Here is a 19561-nt window from a genome sequence, read left to right as displayed (position 1 = left end):
GGATGTGGAGAAGTTGGAACTCTTATTCACTGTTGGTGGGACTGTATAATGGTTCAGCCACTCTGGAAGTCAGTCTGGCAGTTCCTTAGAAAACTAGATATAGAGTTACCATTCGACCCAGCGATTGCACTTCTCGGTATATACCCGGAAGATCGGAAAGCAGTGACACGAACAGATATCTGCACGCCAATGTTCATAGCAGCATTATTCACAATTGCCAAAAGATGGAAACAACCCAAATGTCCTTCAACAGATGAGTGGATAAATAAAATGTGGTATATACACACGATGGAATACTACGCGGCAGTAAGAAGGAACGATCTCGTGAAACATATGACAACATGGATGAACCTTGAGGACATAATGCTAAGCGAAATAAGTCAGGCACAAAAAGAGAAATATTATATGCTACCACTAATGTGAACTTTGAAAAATGTAAAACAAATGGCTTATAATGTAGAATGTAGGGGAAGTAGCAATAGAGAGCAATTAAGGAAGGGGGAACAATAATCCAAGAAGAACAGATAAGCTATTTAACGTTCTGGGGATGCCCAGGAGTGACTATGGTCTGTTAATTTCTGATGGATATAGTAGGAGCAAGTTCACAGAAATGTTGCTATATTAGGTAACTTTCTTGGGGTAAAGTAGGAACATGTTGGAAGTTAAGCGGTTATCTTAGGTTAGTTGTCTTTTTCTTACTCCCTTGTTATGGTATCTTTGAAATGTTCTTTTATTGTATGTTTGTTTTCTTTTTAACTTTTTTTCATACAGTTGATTTAAAAAAGAAGGGAAAGTTAAAAAAAAAAAAAAAACAAGGAAAAAAAAAGATGTAGTGCCCCCTTGAGGAGCCTGTGGAGAATGCAGGGGTATTCGCCTACCCCACCTCCATGGTTGCTAACATGACCACAGACATAGGGGACTGGTGGTTTTATGGGTTGGGCCCTCTACCACAGGTTTTACCCTTGGGAGGACGGTTGCTACGAAGTAGAGGCTAGGCCTCCCTATGGTTGTGCCTAAGAGCCTCCTCCCGAATGCCTCTTTGTTGCTCGGGTGTGGCCCTGTCTCTCTAGCTGGGCCGACTTGAAAGGTGAAGTCGCTGCCCTCTCCCCTACGTGGGATCGGACACCCAGGGGAGTGAATCTCCCTGGCAGCGTGGAGTGTGGCTCCCGGGGAGGAGTGTAGGCCTGGTGTCGTGGGACGGAGAGCATCTTCTTGACCGGGGGGTGATGTGAAAGGAAATGAAATAAGCTTCAGTGGCAGAGAGAATCCAAAAGGAGCCGAGAGGTCACTCTGGTGGGCACTCTTACGCACACTTTAGACAACCCTTTTTAGGTTCTAAAGAATTGGGGTAGCTGGTGGTGGATACCTGAAACTATCAAACTACAACCCAGAACCCATGAATCTCGAAGACAGTTGTATAAAAATGTAGCTTATGAGGGGTGACAAGGGGATTGGGGAAGCCATAAGGACCACACTCCACTTCGTCTAGTTTATGGATGGATGAGTAGAAAAATAGGGGAAGGAAACAAACAGACAAAGGTACCCAGTGTTCTTTTTTACTTCAATTGCTCTTTTTCACTCTAATTATTATTCTTGTTATTCTTGTGTGTGTGCTAATGAAGGTGTCAGGGATTGATTTGGGTGATGAATGTACAACTATGTAATGGTACTGTGAACAATCGAAAGTGCGATTTGTTTTGTATGACTGCGTGGTATATGAATATATCTCAATAAAATGAAGATTAAAAAAAAAAAAAAAGACATAATGCTGAGCAAAATAAGCCAGGCACAAAAAGAGAGATATTGTATGTTACCACTAATGTGAATTCTGTGAAAAATGTACAATGTTTTATACTGTAGAATGTAGGGGACCTAGAGATACCAATTAGTGGAGGGGGAATGATAATCTAATAAGAACAGATAAACTATGGAGGGTAATCTCAAGTTTATGGGAATGCTCAGGAATGATTATGGTTTGTAAACCTTCTTGGATATAGTAAGATCATGTTGGAAGCAATAGAGTTATTTTAGGTTTTTTTTTTCTCTTATTCCATTGTTTTTTTAGGGGTTGTTAATTTTCTTGGGGTATGGTAGGAACATGTTGGAAGTAATGTAGTTATTTAGATTATTTGTTTTTCTTACTCCTCTGTTTGGACATGATTTATTAATTTTCTTGGGGTATGGTAGGAACATATTGGAAGCAAAGTAGTTATTTTAGGTTATTTGTTTTCCTTAATCCATTGCTTTGTTTGAAATGTTGTGGGGTTTTTTTGGTTGCTGTTTGCCTGTTTGTTTTCAATTTTTTGATAAACAAAGTTAAAAAATTGAAAAAAAAAACAGTAGAAAAATGGGAGTAAAAACTAAATGACAAATAGGGTGGGATGGGGGGATGGTTTGGGTATTCTCTTTTCACTTTTATTTTTTATTCTTATTCTGATTCTTTCTGATGTAAGGAAAATGTTCAGAAATAGATTGTGGTGATGAACGCATAACTATATGATCATACTGTGAACGGTTGATTGTATACCATGGATGACCGTATGGTTTATGAATATATTTCAATAAAACTGAATTAAAAAAAAAAAAAAAAGAGAGGAGTGGAAGACTGTTAGTCCCCCCCGGAACAAGTCATAAATGACAAAAAAACTAGTAAATAACCTGGAATAACTGCAGAGAGACAAACATGACTGTCCACTCATCATCCACCAACCGGAATTGGAAGGAATGCCCGAGATCGCAGCATAAAATCTGTAAGTAAAACTGCGGACCCACGCTGAGAGCCGAGAGCCAAGAGCCCCTCCCTCACGGAAGCCTCATGGCGCTAGAGAGCAGCACTCTCTCAGCCTAGCTCCAACTGGGGTTTTAATGTTAACTGCTCAATACAGACAGCAAATCCTCAACAAGCAGACAGAGGCTTTTGGTGACAACTGACCTTGGGAGAGTCGGGGGACATATCTGTCTCAGGACAGGGAGCCCAGAGGATCGGGTGCTATCTCTGGCTGACGGGTGAGCCTGGGAGCTTTTCTGTCCCTTTCTCTCTCTGTGGAGAAAACCTCAGCCATTTTCAGCACTTTTCAGTAAAGACAGCCTCAGCCATTTTAAAATCAAAACACTTTGATCAGCAGAGTCAGAGAAACAAAGAACTTATTGATATGCAGATGACATCTCTGGAGGGGGCATAGCTTCCCAAGAAGAAAGGAGGGGCCCAGCTCTACTGCCTACCTTTCCGGAACCAGACCCCAAAGCCTGGGGGAGGAGCGCCACAGGCCACACCCTCTTACACCAGCCAGTGACAGGCTGACAGGTGCACCTGCCAGGCAGAAAAGCACAGGTGTATCAATCCTCTAAGAAAAACCATCAGGGAAACCAGATACTGAAGATTTCCTCCTTCTGTGACCTGAGCCTGTTCTTGTCTGGGAAAACCTGATTGGGGTGGCCTAGGAGGTCAGATGCCTAGACAACAGAAAACTACAACCTACACTAAGAAAAATGAAGCTATGGCCCAGTCAAAGGAATAAATGTACATTTCAACTGAGATACAGGAATTTAAACAACTAATGCTAAATCAATTCAAAAAGTTTGGAGACTATTTTGCAAAAGAGATAGAGGCTATAAAGAAAACACTGGGCATACATAAGGCATAAATTGAAAGTTCAAAAAAACAACTAGTAGAATCTATGGAAATGAAAGGCACAACACAAGAGATGAAAGACACAATGGAAACATACGACAGCAGATCTCAAGAGGCAGAAGAAAACACTCAAGAACTGGAGAACAAAACACCTGAAAGCCTACACACAAAGGAGCAGATGGAGAAAAGAATGAAAAAATATGAGCAATGTCTCCGGGAACATAAAGATGAAAGAAAGTACAAGAATGTACGTATCATTGGTGTCCCAGAAGGAGAAGAGAAGGGAAAAGGGGCAGAGGCAATAATAGAGGAAATAATCAATGAAAATTTCCCATCTCTTATGAAAGACATAAAATTACAGATCCAAGAAGTGCAGCGTACTCCAAACAGAAGAGATCTGAATAGGCCTACGCCAAGACACTTAATAATCAGATTATCAAATGTCAAAGACAAAGAGAGAATCCTGAAAGCAGCAAGAGAAACACAATCCATCACATACAAAGGAAGCTTAATAAGACTATGTGCGGATCTCTCAGCAGAAACCATGGAGGCAAGAAGGAAGTGGTGTGATATATTTAAGATACTGAAAGAGAAAAACCGCCAACCAAGAATCCTATATCCAGCAAAATATGAGGGACAGCTCCAAATATTTTCTGACAAACAGACAATGAGAGACTTTGTGAACAAGACACCTGCCCTACAGGAAATACTAAAGGGAGCACTACAGAGTGATAGGAGAAGACAGGAGTGCATAGTTTGGAACACAATTTTGGGAGATGGTAGCACAGCAATGTAAGTACACTGAACAAAGATAACTATGAATACGGTTGAGAGAGGAAGGTTGGGAGCATGTGAGACACCAGAAGAAAGGAGGAACGATAAAGAATGGGACTGTGTAACTTGGTGAAATCTAGAGTATTCAACAATTGTGATAAAATGTACAAATATGTTCTTTTACGAGGGAGAACAAGCAAATGTCAACCTTGCAAGGTGTTAAAAATGGGGAGGCATTGGGGGAGGGATGCAATCAACGTAAACTAGAGACTATAACTAACAGAATCATTGTATTATGCTTCCAAGGTAAATGCAGATAAGAGGGGGGGATAGGGGAGGCATGTTAGACACTTGACATTGGTGGTGTTGTCTGACTCTTTACTCTACTTTGACTTAAGGTTACTTTTCCTTTTGCTACTTCCTAGCTGTAATTTTTTTCCTGTTTCTTTTGCCTCTCTACCTTCTTTGACTCTCCCTCTTGCCTTGTGGAAGAAATGTAGATGCCCTTATATAGATAGTGGTGAAGGTGGTGAACACATAAATATGTGACCATACAGAGAACCATCGATTGTTTACTTAGGATGGAATGTATGGTGTGTGAACAAAACCATCTTAAAAAAAATGGGTTGATGACAAAACCTCAAGGGCAATATACTGAGTGAAATAAGCCAGACACATAAGGACAAGTATTGCAGGGTCTCACTGATAAGAACTAATTATAATATGTAAACTCATAGACATGAAATGTAAAGTACCAAGATATAGGACGAGGCTAAAGAACAGGGAGTGCTGGCTTAGTATGAGCAGAATGTTCAACTAGGATGAACTTAAATGTTTGGAAATGAACAGAGGTGTTGGTAGCAAGATGTAAGAATAACTAACAGTGCCGAATGGTGCGTGAATGAGGTGGAAAGGGGAAGCTCAGAGTCATGTATGTCACCAGAAGGAAAGTTGGAGGTCAAAAGTTGGGAATGTATAAAAGTGAATCCTATGGTGGCAATGTCCATGATTAACTGTACAAATATTAGAAAACTCTTCCATGAACCAGAACAAATGTATGACAATACAACTAGAAGTTAATAATAGAGGGGCATGTAGGGAAGAAATATATACCTATTGCAAACTATATACTACAGTTAGTAGTATTTCAACATTTTTTCATAAACAGTAACAAATGTACTATACCAACACTACAAGTCAACAATTGAGGGGGGTTGGTTAGGGATATGGGAGGATTCGAGTTTCCCTTTCTTTTCTTTTTTCATCTATCACTTTATTTCTTGTCTAAAAATTGAACAAAAATTAAGTGCGGTGATGGATGCACATTACCAGGGGCAACTGATTGTACACTTTGGATCTTTGGATAATTGTATGGTCTCTGAACAATCCCAATAAAAATTAAAAAAAAAAAAAGCTATCCAGCCTGAAAAAAAAAAAAATCCCAGTCGATCATGGTGTATAATTCTTTTTAATGTGCTATTGGATTTGGTTTGCTAGTATATTGTTGAAGATTTTTGCATCTATATTCATAAGGGATTTTGATATCTTTATCTGAGTTTGGTATTAGAGTGATGTTGGCCTCATAGAATGAATTAGGAAGTGTTCCCTCTTGTACTGGTTTGTATATATTATGTCCCCCAGAAAGAGCCATGTTCTTTGATGCAGCCTTGTGGGGCAGACGTATTAGTGTTGATTAAGTTGGAACCTTTGGATTAGGTTGTTTCCATGGAGGTGTGACCCACCCAACTGTAGGTGATAACTCTGATTAGATAATTTCCATGGAGGCGTGGGCCCACCCATTCAGCATGGGCCTTGATTAGTTTACTAGAGCTCAGACAGAAGGAGCCTTCTGCAACTTACGGAGACATTTTGAAGATGGCCATTGAAAGCAAAGTTTTGCTGATGCTTTGGAGGTACTAGCCCAGAGTTTGCCCCAAGAAGCTGACACAGAGACATTCTGGAGAATGCAATTTTGAAACAACCTGAGAGCAGCTAAGAGTGACATTTTGGAGAACTACTGCAGAACAGCATCTAATAAAAACTCACTGCTGACTTTTGCTCCGGAGAAGCTAAGAGATGACAAACACCCCAAGGGCAACTGAGAGTGACATTTTGAGGAAGAACTGCAGCCTAGAGAGGAACGTCCTGGGAGAGAGCCATTTTGAAACCAGAACTTGGAGCAGATGCCAGCCACGTGCCTTCCCAGCTAACAGAGGTTTCCCAGATGCCATTGGTCATCCTCCAGTGAATGTACCCGATTGTTGATGTGTTACCTTGGACACTTTATGGCCTTAAGACTGTAACTGTGTAACCAAATAAACCCCCTTTATAAAAGCCAATCCATTTCTGGTATTTTGCATCCCAGCAGCATTAGCAAACTGGAACAGGTGGTTAGGGGTATGGGAGGATTTGAATTTTCTTTTTCTTTTTGTTTCTTTTCTGGAGTTAGGAAAATGTTCTAAAATTGAAAAAAATTAATTGTGGTGATCAATGCACAACTATATAATGGTACCATGAACAACTGATTGTACACTTTGGATGATTGTATGGTATATGTGAATGATCTCAATAAAATTGAATTTTTTTAAAAAAAGAAACTCAATAAACCCAAAAAGAATAGACCAAAGAAATCCACAACTATATATATCATAATAAAACTACTGAAAACTAAAGACAAAGGAAAAAATCTTGAAAGTAACCAAAGAAAAAGGAAGCATTACATATAGGGGAACAATGATTCAAGTGACTGTAAAATTCTCATCAGAAACCATGGAAGGCAGAATGAAAGGTTTCAACATTTTTTAATACAAGGTTATTGAGATATAGTCACATACCAGATTCAACATTTTTAAAGTGCTGAAAGAAAAGAACTGTCAACCCAGAATTTTACATCCAGCAAAATATCCTTAAGGAATGGAAGTGCAAAAAAAGGCATTCACAGATGGTGGAAAACAAAGAGAATGCATTGTGAGCAGACCTAAAAGAATTACAATGGAAGTTTTCAGCTAGAAATGATGCCCAAAGGAAACTTGACATTTCAGTCTTTAAAGTAAAACTTAAAACATTGTGAGGTTTCAATGTATGTAGACATAATATATAATATTTAAGGTAAATATAACATTAAAAGGGGGAAACTAAAGGGAGGATTATGGTGATAATGTTTCTACATTCCATGTAAAGTAGTAAAATATTGATTTAAGCAGTCTATGAAGAGTAAAATATGTCTATTTTAATTCCTAAATGAATCACTTTTAAAAGTATACAAAAAGATAGTCAGAAACAAAGTAGATAAATTGAAAATGAATACTAAAAATGTTCCAATGACCTAAAGGAAGGCAAGAAAGCAGAAAGAGAGAAATAAAAAAACAGAAGGAAGAAACAGAAAACAATCAATAAAATCATACACAAACCCAAACATATCAGTAATTATATTAGATGAAAATAGTCTAAACACACCAATTAAAAGTCAAAGATTGTAATAATGGGCTTTTTAAAAAAAGAAAATATCATGACCCAACTATATGTCATCTACAATAAGCTCACTTCAAATATAATTATTAAAGTAGGTTAAAATAAAAGGATGGAAAAAGATATATCAGGCAAACACTAATTTTAGGAAAAAAATTCTGTGCTGGTTTGTATATATTATGTCCCCCAGAAAGAGCTATATTCTTTAATGAAATCTTGTGGGGGCAGATTGATTAATCTTTTTGATTAAGGTGTGACCTCTTCATTGAATGTTTCCATGGAGATTTGACCCTGCCCATTCAGGGCAAGTTTTGATTAGTTTACTGGAGTCCTTTAAAAGGAGCTCTCACAGAGAGCAGAGAGAGGCAAATGCCCTGGGATATGCTAAGCCAGGACACACAGACATTAGATGCTTAGATTTATTATAGTAAAAGGATGCAAAGCAAAAATTACCATGGAAAGAGGAGCATAGAGTAAAGTCCAGAAGAAACCAGCTCAAGCCTCCACGACTCCTTTCACAGTGGAGTCACGCAAATCATTCCTCAAGCAATGAATTGTGACAACATATATGAAGTGTTGTCTACCAGGGAAGCTCATCAGAGATTCAGTGGTCAAGGTTTTCACTGGAGGTTGGTCACATAGGCAACCTCAGGCAAGCACATAGCAAGATTCCAGACTCCAGAAGGAAAGTGGGTGTTCAGTATAAAAATCTTGTTTGTACACTTCAGACATGGTAAAACACCCTTATCAGTTAGGGAATGGTGGGAACCTTCCCAAAATCCAAATTCCCAGATGCCAAGCAAGGGCCAAACTAGTAAGCAAACCTTTCTAGGGATAGCAGCCCCAGGCCTGCTATATTGATTCTTTTCTGCACAGCACCCAGCAACAGAGATTAAAAATACATAAGCAAGCCCTTTTTGCTCTCTGAGCAGCACCATGGTGGTTGGCAAGAACAAGTGTCTTACAAAAGGTGGCAAAAAAAGTAGCCAAGAAGAAAGTGGTTGATCCATTTTCTAAGAAAGATTGGTATGATGTGAAAACACCAGCGATGTTTAATATAAGAAATATTGGGAAAACACTAGTTATAAGGACTCAAGGAACCAAAATTGCATCTGATGGCCATAAGGATTGTGTTTTTGTATATACCACATTTTATTTATCCACTCATCTGTTGAAGGACATTTGGGTTGTTTCCATCTCTTGGCAATTGTGAATAATGCTGCTATGAACATTGGCGTGCAGATATCTGTTCGTGTCACTGCTTTCCGATCTTCCGGGTATATACCGAGGAGTGCAATCGCTGGATCGAATGGTAGCTCTATATCTAGTTTTCTAAGGAACTGCCAGACTGACTTCCAGAGTGGCTGAACCATTATACAGTCCCACCAACAATGAATAAGAGTTCCAATTTCTCCACATCCCCTCCAGCATTTGTAGTTTCCTGTTTGTTTAATGGCAGCCATTCTAACCGGTGTTAGATGGTATCTCATTGTGGTCTTAATTTGCATCTCTCTAATAGCTAGTGAAGCTGAACATTTTTTCATGTGTTTCTTGGTCATTTGTATTTCCTCTTCAGAGAACTGTCTTTTCATATCTTTTGCCCATTTTATAATTGGGCTGTCTGTACTATTGTCATTGAGTTGTAGGATTTCTTTGTATATGCAAGATATCAGTCTTTTGTCAGATACATGGTTTCCAAAAATTTTTTCCCATTGAGTTGGCTGCCTCTTTACCTTTTTGAGAAATTCCTTTGAGGTGCAGAAACTTCTAAGCTTGAGGAGTTCCCATTTATCTATTTTCTCTTTTGTTGCTTGTGCTTTGGGTGTAAAGTCTAGGAAGTGGCCTCCTAATACAAGGTCTTGAAGATGTTTTCCTACATTATCTTCTAGGAGTTTTATGGTACTTTCTTTTATATTGAGATCTTTGGTCCATTTTGAGTTAATTTTTGTGTAGGGGGTGAGGTAGGGGTCCTCTTTCATTCTTTTGGATATGGATATCCAACTCTCCCAGCCCCATTTGTTGAAAAGACCATTATGGCTCAGTTCGGTGACTTTGGGGGCCTTATCAAAGATCAGTCGGCCATAGATCTGAGGGTCTATCTCTGAATTCTCAATTCGATTCCATTGATCTATATGTCTATCTTTGTGCCAGTACCATGCTGTCTTGGCAACTGTGGCTTTATAATAAGCTTCAAAGTCAGGGAGTGTAAGTCCTCCCACTTCGTTTTTCTTTTTTAGAGTGTCTTTAGCAATTCGAGGCATCTTCCCTTTCCAAATAAATTTGATAACTAGCTTTTCCAAGTCTGCAAAGTAGGTTGTTGGAATTTTGATTGGGATTGCATTGAATCTGTAGATGAGTTTGGGTAGAATTGACATCTTAATGACATTTAGCCTTCCTATCCATGAACATGGAATATTTTTCCATCTTTTAAGGTAAGGATTGTGTTTTTGAAGTGAGCCTTGCTGATCTGCAGAATAATGAAGTTGCATTTAGAAAATTCAAGCTAATTACTGAGGATGTGCAGGGCAAAAACTGCTTAACCAACTTCCATGGCATGGATCTTACCCGTGACAAAATATGTTCCATGGTCAAAAAAATGGCAGACCATGATTGAAACTCATGTCATTGGACTCACTGGATGTCAAAACTACCAATGGTTATTTGCTGCATCTGTTCTGTGTTGGTTTTACCAAAAAATGCAACAATCAGATTCGGAAGACCTCTTATGCTCAGCACCAACAAGTCTGCCAAATCTGGAAGAAGATGATGGAAACCATGATCCAAGAGGTGCAGACAAATGACTTGAAAGAAGTGGTCAATAAATTGATTCCAGAAAGCATTGGTAAAGACATAGAAAAGACTTGCCAATCTATCTATGATGTGTTTGTTAGAAAAGTAAAAATGCTGAAGAAGCCCACGTTTAAATTGGGAAAACTCGTGGAGCTTCACGGTGAAGATAGTAGTTCTGGAAAAGCAACTGGAGATGAGATGGGTGCTAAAGTGGAAGGAACTGATGGTTATGAGCCACCAGTCCAAGAATCTGTTTAAAATTCAAACAAAATAAAGTCTTATTTGTGAAAAAAATACATAAGTAAAATCATACAAAATTGAAAGATAAATAAATAAGTCTACAATTATTCTTGGAGACATCAATGCTTTCCTGGTAATATATGCAAGTAATAAAAAGAAAATCAGCAAGAGTATAGAAGGACTGAACAATACCATCTATCATCTGGATCTAATTGCCATGCATAGAACCTTCATATAACAATATCAGAATAAATTTTCTTTTCAATTGCATATGAAAATTTTCCCAAGATAGATCATATCCTGTGTCACAAAACAAATCTTAACAAATGCAACATAACTGAAATCATAAGACAAATGTCTGACCAGAATGGAAATAAACTAGAAATCAATAATCAATAATAGAAAGTTAACAGGGAAATCTCCAAATAATTAGAAACCACACAATACATTTGTAAATAATCCATGAGTCAAGAAGTAAACCTCAAGGGAAATGAGAAAATATTTTGAAATGGATGAAAATGAAAGTACAACATCTCAAAATTTGCAGGGTGCAGCTAAATCAGTGCAAGTGAAATTTATAGGTTTGAATGCTTTTATTAGAAAAGAATAAGTGCCACAAATCAATAAAGCATCCATGTAAAGAAACTAGAAAAAGAAGAGCAAAATAAAACAAAAACAAGCAGGAGGGAAACAATAAATGTTGGAGCAGAAATAAATGAGATTGAAAACAGAAAAAGAATAGAGAAAGTCAATGAAACCCAAAGCTGGTTCTCTGAAATGATCAATAAAATTGATAAACTGCTAGCCAGCCTGACAAAAAATAAAGAAAGAAGGAAGGAAAAGATTCAAGTTACCAATATCAGGAATAAAATAGTGTACAAACCCCACAAATATTGAAAGGATAATAAGGGAACACTACAAATAACTCTATGCATATACACTTGGCAACTTAGATGAAATGGGACAATTCCTCAAAAGACACAAACTACAAAAGCACAGTCAAGAATAAACAATAATATGACTATATCTATAGCTATTAAAAATTGGATTCATAGTTGAAAATCTTTCAAAAAAAAAAAAAAAGAAACCTCCAGGTTGTATGGTTTCACAGGCAAATTCCACCAAACATTTAAGAAGAGTAACACCAATTCTACACAATCTCTCCAAGAAAATAGAAGAGAGAGTATTCTTCTTAAATCATTTTATCAAATCAGCATTACCCTGATTCCAAAATTAGAAAAAGGCAGTACAAGAAAAGAAAGTGACAATCCAATGTCCCTCATGGATAGAGATGCAAAAAGTGCTCAGTAAAATATTAGCAAGTCAAATCCAATAATATATAAAAAGAAAAATACACTATGACCAAGTGGAATTTATTCCAGGAATGCAAAGTTGGCTCAACATTTGAAAATCAATCAATACAACCCACCAAATTAATATACTAAAGTAAATGAACCACATGATTATACCAATTGATGCAAAAAGAGCATCTACAAAATAACCTACACTTTATATAATACTTAATGGAGAAGCACTAAATACTTTCTTTCTAAGATCAGGAATGAGGGAAGGATGTCCACTCTCGCCCCTGCCATTCAATATTTAACTGAAAGTCCTAGATAGCTCAATAAGGCAAAAGAAAGAGAGACAGAGAGAGAGAGAGAGAGAGAGAGAGAGAGAGAGAGAGAGAGAGAGAGAGAGAGAGAGAGAGAGAGAGAGAGAGAGAGAGAAAGAGGAAGAGGAAGGGGAGGTAGGTAGGGAGAAAGAAACGGCTTACAGATCAGAAAGGAAAAAGTAAAACTGTCCCAATTAACAGATGACATGATTATCTACATATAAAATCTGATGAATCAATAAAAAATACTCCTAAAACTAATAAGTGAGTTTAGAAATGGTACATGATACAACTTCAACATGCAAAACTCAAGTGTGAGAAATAGAAGATCTCAACAGACCAATAACAAGTAAAGATGTTGAATCAGAAGTCAGAAACTTCCCAATAAAGAAAAGCCAAGGACAGATAGCTTCACCAGTGAATTTTACCAAACATTCCTAAAAGAATTAACACCAATCCTGGTTAAAATCTTCCAAAAAAATTGAAGAGAGGGTGTTCCAGTTTGCTATTGTTGCCATTTGCAAAACACCAGAAATGGATTGGCTTGTATAAAGGGGGTTTATTTGCTTACACAGTTACAGTCTTAAGGCCATAAAGTGTCCAAGGTAAGGCATCAACAAAGGGTACCTTCACTGGAGGATGGCCAATGGTGTCCGGAAAACCTCTGTTAGCTGGGAAGGCACGTGGCTGGCTTCTGCTCCAAGTTCTGGTTTCAAAATGGCTTTCTCCCAGGACGTTCCTCTCTAGGCTGCAATTCCTCAAAGACGTCACTCTTAGTTGCTCTTGGGGCATTTTATCCTTTCTTAGCTTCTCCGGAGCAAGAGTCTGCTTTCAAAGGCTGTCTTCAAACTGTCTCTCATCTGCAGCTCCTCTCAGCTCCTGCACGTTCTTCAAAGTGTCCCTCTTGGCTGTAGCAAGCTTGCTCCTTCTATCTGAGCTTATATAGTGCTCTAATAAACTAATCAAAGCCCACACTGAATGGGTGGGGCCTCGCCTCCATGGAAATGATCTAATCGGAGTTATCACCTACAGTTGCTTGGGGACACATCTCCATGGAAACTCAATCAAAGAATTACAATCTATTCAACACAAATACATCTGCCCACACAAGATTGCATCAAGGAATATGGCTTTTTCTGGGGGACATAATATATGCAAACTGGCACACCACTCTATTATTAACTTCCAGTTATAGTGTCATACATTTGTTTCATGAAAGAAATTTCTAATATTTGTACAGTTAATCACGGACATTGTCCACCACAAGATTCACTGTGTTATACATTCCCATGTTTTAATCTCCAACTTCCCTTCTGGTGACATATGTGACTTTAAACTTCCTCTTTCCACCACATTCACACACCATTCAGCACTGTTAGTTATTCTCACAGTAACATGCTACTGTCACCTCTGTCCATTTCCAAACACTTAACCTAGTTAGACATTCTGCTCATATTAAGCAACTGCTACCCCTTCTTTAGCCTCAGTCTATATCCTGGTAACCTATATTTCATGTCTATGGGTTTACATATTATAATTAGTTCCTATCAATGAGATCATACAATATTTGTCCTTTTGTGTCTGACTTATTTCACTCAATATAAAATCCTCAAGGTTCATCCATCAACCCATTTTTTAAAGACGGTTTTGTTCACACACCATACATTCCATCCTAAGTAAGCAATTGATGGTTCCCTGTATAATCATGTAATTATGCATTCACCACCACCACCACCACCACTATCTATATAAGGACATTTCCATTTCTTCCACAAAGAAGGAGGAAGAGTCAAAAAGGTAGATAGACAAAAGAAAAAAAAAGAAAGAAAAAAAGACAGCTAAAATGCAACAAAAGAAAAGATAAAATTAAAATAAATTACAATAAGGATCAGACAACATCAACAATGCCAAAAATCCCATACCCTTCCCTTATATCCCCCTCTTATAGGCACTCAGCTTTGGTATATTGCCTTTGTTACATTAAAGGAAGCATAATACAGTGTTTCTGTTAACTATAGACTCTAGTTTGCATTGATTATATTTTTCCCCAACATCACCTCCTTTTCAACACCTTGTAAGGTTGACATTCATTTGTTCTTTCTCATGTAGAAACATATCTGTACAATTTATCATAATCATCAACCACTCTAGTTTTCACTAAGCTATACAGTCCCAGTCTTCACCTTCTCTTTTTCCTTCTGGTGTCCCATATGCCCCAAATCTTCCTCTTTCAGTCTTTGTCCAGTGTACCCACATTATTGTGCTACCATCACCCAAAATTGTTCTCCAAACCTCTCACTCCTCTCTTTTCCTATCTGTCTCTAGTGCTCCCTTTAGTATTTCCTGTAGAGCAGGTATCTTGTTCACAACCTCTCTCATTGTCTGTTTGTCAGAGAATATTTTAAACTCTCCCTCATATTTGAAGGACAGTTTTGCCAGATATAAAATTCTTGTTTGGTGGTTTTTGTCTTTCGGTAGCTTAAATATATCATACCACTGCCTTTTTGCCTCCATGGTTTCTATTGAGAAATCTGCCCATAGTCTTATTGAGCTTCCCTTGTATGTGATGGATTGCTTTTCTCTTGCTGCTTTCAGGATTCTCTCTTTGTCTTTGACATTTGATAATCTGATTATTAAGTTTCTTGGCATAGGTCTATTCAGATATATTCTGTTTGCGGTATGCTGCATTTCTTGGATCTGTAATTTTATGTCTTTCATAAGAGACAGGAAATTTTCAGTGATTATTTCCTCCATTATTGTTTCTACCCCTTTTCCCTTCTCTTCTCCTTCTGGGACACCTGTGACATGTACATTCATGTACATTCATGTGCTTCATTCAGTTCCCTGAGATGCTGCTCATAGTTTTCCATCCTTTTCCCTATCTCTTCTTTTGTGTGTAGGATTGCAGAGGTCCTGTCTTCCAGCTCATGAATCTTTTCTTCTGCCTGTTCAAATCTGCTGTTGTATGTCTCCATTGTGTTTTTCATCTCTTCTATTGTGACTTTCATTTCCATAAGTTCTGCCAATTGTTTTTTCAGACTTTCAAGTTCTTCTTTATGTTTCCCCAATGTCTTCTTTATATCCCTCATCTCTCTTGCCATATCTTCCCTCAACTCATTGATTTGATTTTTGGATTGATTTAGGAGATTTGTTTAATAATTAGTTGTTTCAATTCCCGTGTCTCAGTTGAAGTGTATGTTTTTTCCTTTGGGCCATATCTTCATTTTTCCTAATGTGACTCATAATTTTTTGTTTTCTAGGCATCTGGTTTCCTTGATTACCCCAATCAGATTTTTCCACACCAGATGGGCCCAGGTCTCAGGAGGAAGGCGTAATCAATATCAAGTTTCCCTGAGGAGCAGGTTGTCAGACTTTCCTGTGAGGCCTCTAGACTCGGTGCTTTTTGAATCCTGTCTAGCAGGTGGCACTTGTCAGCCTGCAGCTCCCCACGGGTGTAAAGAGGTGTGGTCCCTTTAATTCTCAGTGGAGCCTGTCCTGGCCAGGGGCCCAATGTGTCAGAAGCCAAGCTTAAGTTGTTTCTGGGCTTTCCCCCACCATGGGCGCTGGAGTCTGAGTTCCCTGAGGGAGGGTCACCACTTGAGCTGGGCCCCATCGCCCTTTTCTTAGGGAAGATACACCCTTTAGAGGGTTATCTTCTCTGCTTGAATTCCTCCTTTGTCTCTCTGATTCTGTTAACTCCTCTCTTGCCTGGGTCAGTGCTGACAATTGAAAATGCCTGAGGCTTTCTCTAATGAGCTGCTTAGAATGAGAGAAAAAAAGGAAAAAAGCAAAAGCCCCTTTTCAGAGCCAGTCCCCAGTCCCCTAGTTTTGCTGGTCAACTGGTGTTGGTTCCTGGTTCTCTGTGCTCCTTTTCTTTGGACACAGCCATTTTCCAGCATTCTGAGCTCAGCTGTCTCCAAAAGCCTCTGTTTTTATTTAGTTATATATATATTTTCTGTCAGCCCGTCCTCTTCTCTGCTGGGAGAAACCTCAGATTACTTTCTTGTTTGCTCTGGGTTTATCTGTGCTTATAACTTGTATTCAGTAGTTCAGATTTGGTAATTAAAACTGCAATTGGAGCTTGGTCAAGTTACTCTCCCTTGCTCCAGGTAACCAGCTTCTTTTTTCCAGAGTGAAGTGTTTCAGCTCAGCCCGTCATGCCAGTGGAGGAGAGACACCAGCTCCACAGTTTGGGGAACTTTACTTACAGTTTATACTGTAATCTCAGCCATTCTACCCATTCTAGGCTGGTGTACGATGTTTGCCCAGTCACAGGTGTCCCCTAACAGTTGTTCCAGACTATATACTAGTTGTTCCTGGCTATTTACTAGTTGCTCTAGAGGACTAATTAAATTCCACACCTCTCTATGCTGCCATCTTGCCCACCCTATTGAGTTTCTTGAATGTGTAGGTTTATGTCTTTTGCCAAATTTTTGAAATTTTCGGCAATTATTTTTTCAAATATATATAATTTTTTGCTTACCATGCTCTTTCTCCTCTCCTGGGATTCCAGTGACTTGAATGATAAATGTTTTGGTATTTTCCCATGGGTCCATAAGGTTTTGTTTATTTTTCTTTAAATCTCGTTTTCTCTCTGTTGTTCAGACTGGATAATTTCTATTGATCTGTCTTCAAGTTCACTGACACTTTTCTCAGCTTCATTCTGCTATTGAACACATCCAGTGAGATTTTAATTTTGGTTGTTTTATTTTCACTTCTAAAATTTTCATTTGATTCTTTAAATATTCTCTCTTTGTCTGAGATTTTCTATTTTTACGTTTGTTGCAAAAGTCTTCATGATTTCTTGTTAAAGCATTTTTACAATAACAGCTTTAAATAATTTATGAGATAATAACAACTTCTCTTTCCTCTCCACATTGGTGTCTGTTGATTGTCTTTTCCCATACCAGTTGATATTCTCCTGGTTTATCACATTCTGAGTAATTTTGAATTGTATCCTGGGCATTTTGAATATTAAGTTATGAAACTCTTGGTCTTGTGTAAATACTATGGAGTATGTTGCTATTTCTGTTTTAGCAGGGAGTCTGTCTTTATAGGCAGCCACCAACTGCCATGGCCCTTGCCCTCCTGGTGGGGCCAAGGCAAGGGAGGGAGTTGGGAGGGGAGTGGGTTAGGTGAAGATGGGGTGAGTCTTGGGGGGAGGCATTTGAGGTTTCTGAGTCATAGAGGCACCTTCGACTGCCAACAGAACACAATTTCTGGAGTACTTAGTGGGTATCTGAGAAAGCAGGGCAGGCAGGAAAACTGGAGCCTGCAGGGCATACTCCAATTCAGTGTGCATGCCCATGGCCAGGCATACCTTGCTGTCCCTGTTCTGTGCATGGATCTGTGTAGCTGGAAGTCACGTTACTGTCACTTTCATTCTTTCTTGCTTGTTGAGACTCAGCTGGTAGCTCTGCAGATTAGTCTGCCCTATGGAGCCAGTGGGCTTGTGAGGGTTGGGCAGGTTGGACATCCCGGGAGTGTGAGAATTAGATTAAGTTTAGCTTTCACACAGGGTGGGGGCAGCTCAGGGGAATGGCAGAGGGTTAAGAAGCCAAGCTGTAATCGGTGGCCAGTCCTCCTGCTTATCCGCCCACTGTCCTTGCAAGATGGAGATTGGGGGGGGGGTAGTGGTGGTGGTGGAGGTTCCTAAAATAGCCTCATAACTTGTTACCAAACTAGCTCAGACTGACTCTGCAGTTAAAGAACAAAGGAAAGAGGCCTGGGCATAACAATTATAATCAGGGGTGGAGATTTGTTTCAAATGTTCCTTGTTTCAAATGTTTCAAGTTCCCCAGGGAGACTTCTTTTGACTGTTTCAAATTTGCGCGGGCTGCATGTTTCAAATTTGGGTGGGCTGCATGTTTCAAATTTGTGCGGGCTAGTTAAGCCTGTCCAATAGAATGTAACCTCTGAAGTATCCAGCCACTGGAGAAACAGGGGAGGGACTTGGGAGTTAGGGTAGGGAATAAATAGTGCTGGGTCTATTGTTCTAGGTGCCAACCACCACGCTTTGGTTGTGTGCCTGTTCTTGCAAGATCGTGAATAAATTCTTTCCTTCTCCACAATCAGGTGAGCATTTATTCCTTTTTAGGTATAGTGCTGTTTCTCAGAGGAGGAAGGGCTGTCCTTTTCACAGGCAGCATTGCCACTATGGCCCTTTTGGTCGTGGTGGGGCTGGGTTACTTGAAGAAGGTTAAGTCTTGGGGTCACTGTTTGAGATTTTTGAGTGGCGAGGCAACTGGAACTGCCCGGAGAGCACAGATTCCGGAGCCCTCATTGGGCACCTGCGGAGGGGGAGTGGGGTATGGAGGGAGGGGGACCTCAGTCTACGTGACATGCACAGACGCAGTGTGCATGTGCTTTACCCAGCATGCACTGTCAGCCTTCTGAGCACAGCTGTGCTAACGGAGGTCACGTTTCTACTATTATTCCTTTCTCCTGGGCTGAGATTCAACTGGTAGGTCTGCAGATCGGTCCTCCACCGAGGTCCTCCACCAAGTTTAAGTGTGAGTGAGAATGAGGGGGAGAAAACGGGCTTCGGGTGGGTTGGGACGTCCCAGGGGGGAAGGTCGGCGAAAGTCGTTGTCCTTCTCTTCAAAGGCAGTGTCGCCACTCTGACCCATGGCGTTGTGGTTGGGCATGTGGACTGAGGGTTGCAGAGGAGAGGTGACTAGGTGAAAGGGAGCAAGTGTTGGGGGTGCTGCCTGATATTTCTAAGCCCAAAGGAACCTGGAACTTCCAGAGCACAGATTCCATGGTGCTCAGTGGGTACCTGGGGAAGGGGTGGGGGGAAAGGATACCTAAGATCACGGGTCACTTGGAAATAGTGCGCATGCCCGTTGCCCAGCGTGCCTTGCTGTCTGCAGTGCGTGTGCAGAGCCGTGATAGCAGGGGTCAGGTTCTCACTGGCTTGTTTTTTTTCCACAGGCTGCGACTCAGAGGGTAGGTCTGCAGATCAGTCTGCCATCGAGTTAAAGTTTGAGTGAGAATGAGGGGGAGCTATCTGGCGTTGGGTGGATTGGGGGCGTCCCAGTGGG

At 39.7% G+C, this 19561-nt stretch overlaps 1 pseudogene; it reads left to right on the top strand.

The window, feature by feature from the left end:
- Positions 1 to 8809: 8809 nt before the first annotated feature.
- On the top strand, positions 8810 to 10921 carry LOC119523354 (annotated as a pseudogene).
- Positions 10922 to 19561: the final 8640 nt, after the last annotated feature.

The sequence above is a fragment of the Choloepus didactylus genome, chromosome X (genome assembly GCF_015220235.1).
Source record: "Choloepus didactylus isolate mChoDid1 chromosome X, mChoDid1.pri, whole genome shotgun sequence".
In the NCBI taxonomy this organism is placed as follows: domain Eukaryota; kingdom Metazoa; phylum Chordata; class Mammalia; order Pilosa; family Megalonychidae; genus Choloepus; species Choloepus didactylus.
Note: the sequence above shows the minus strand (reverse complement) of the source record. Positions and strands in the feature narration are given on the sequence as shown.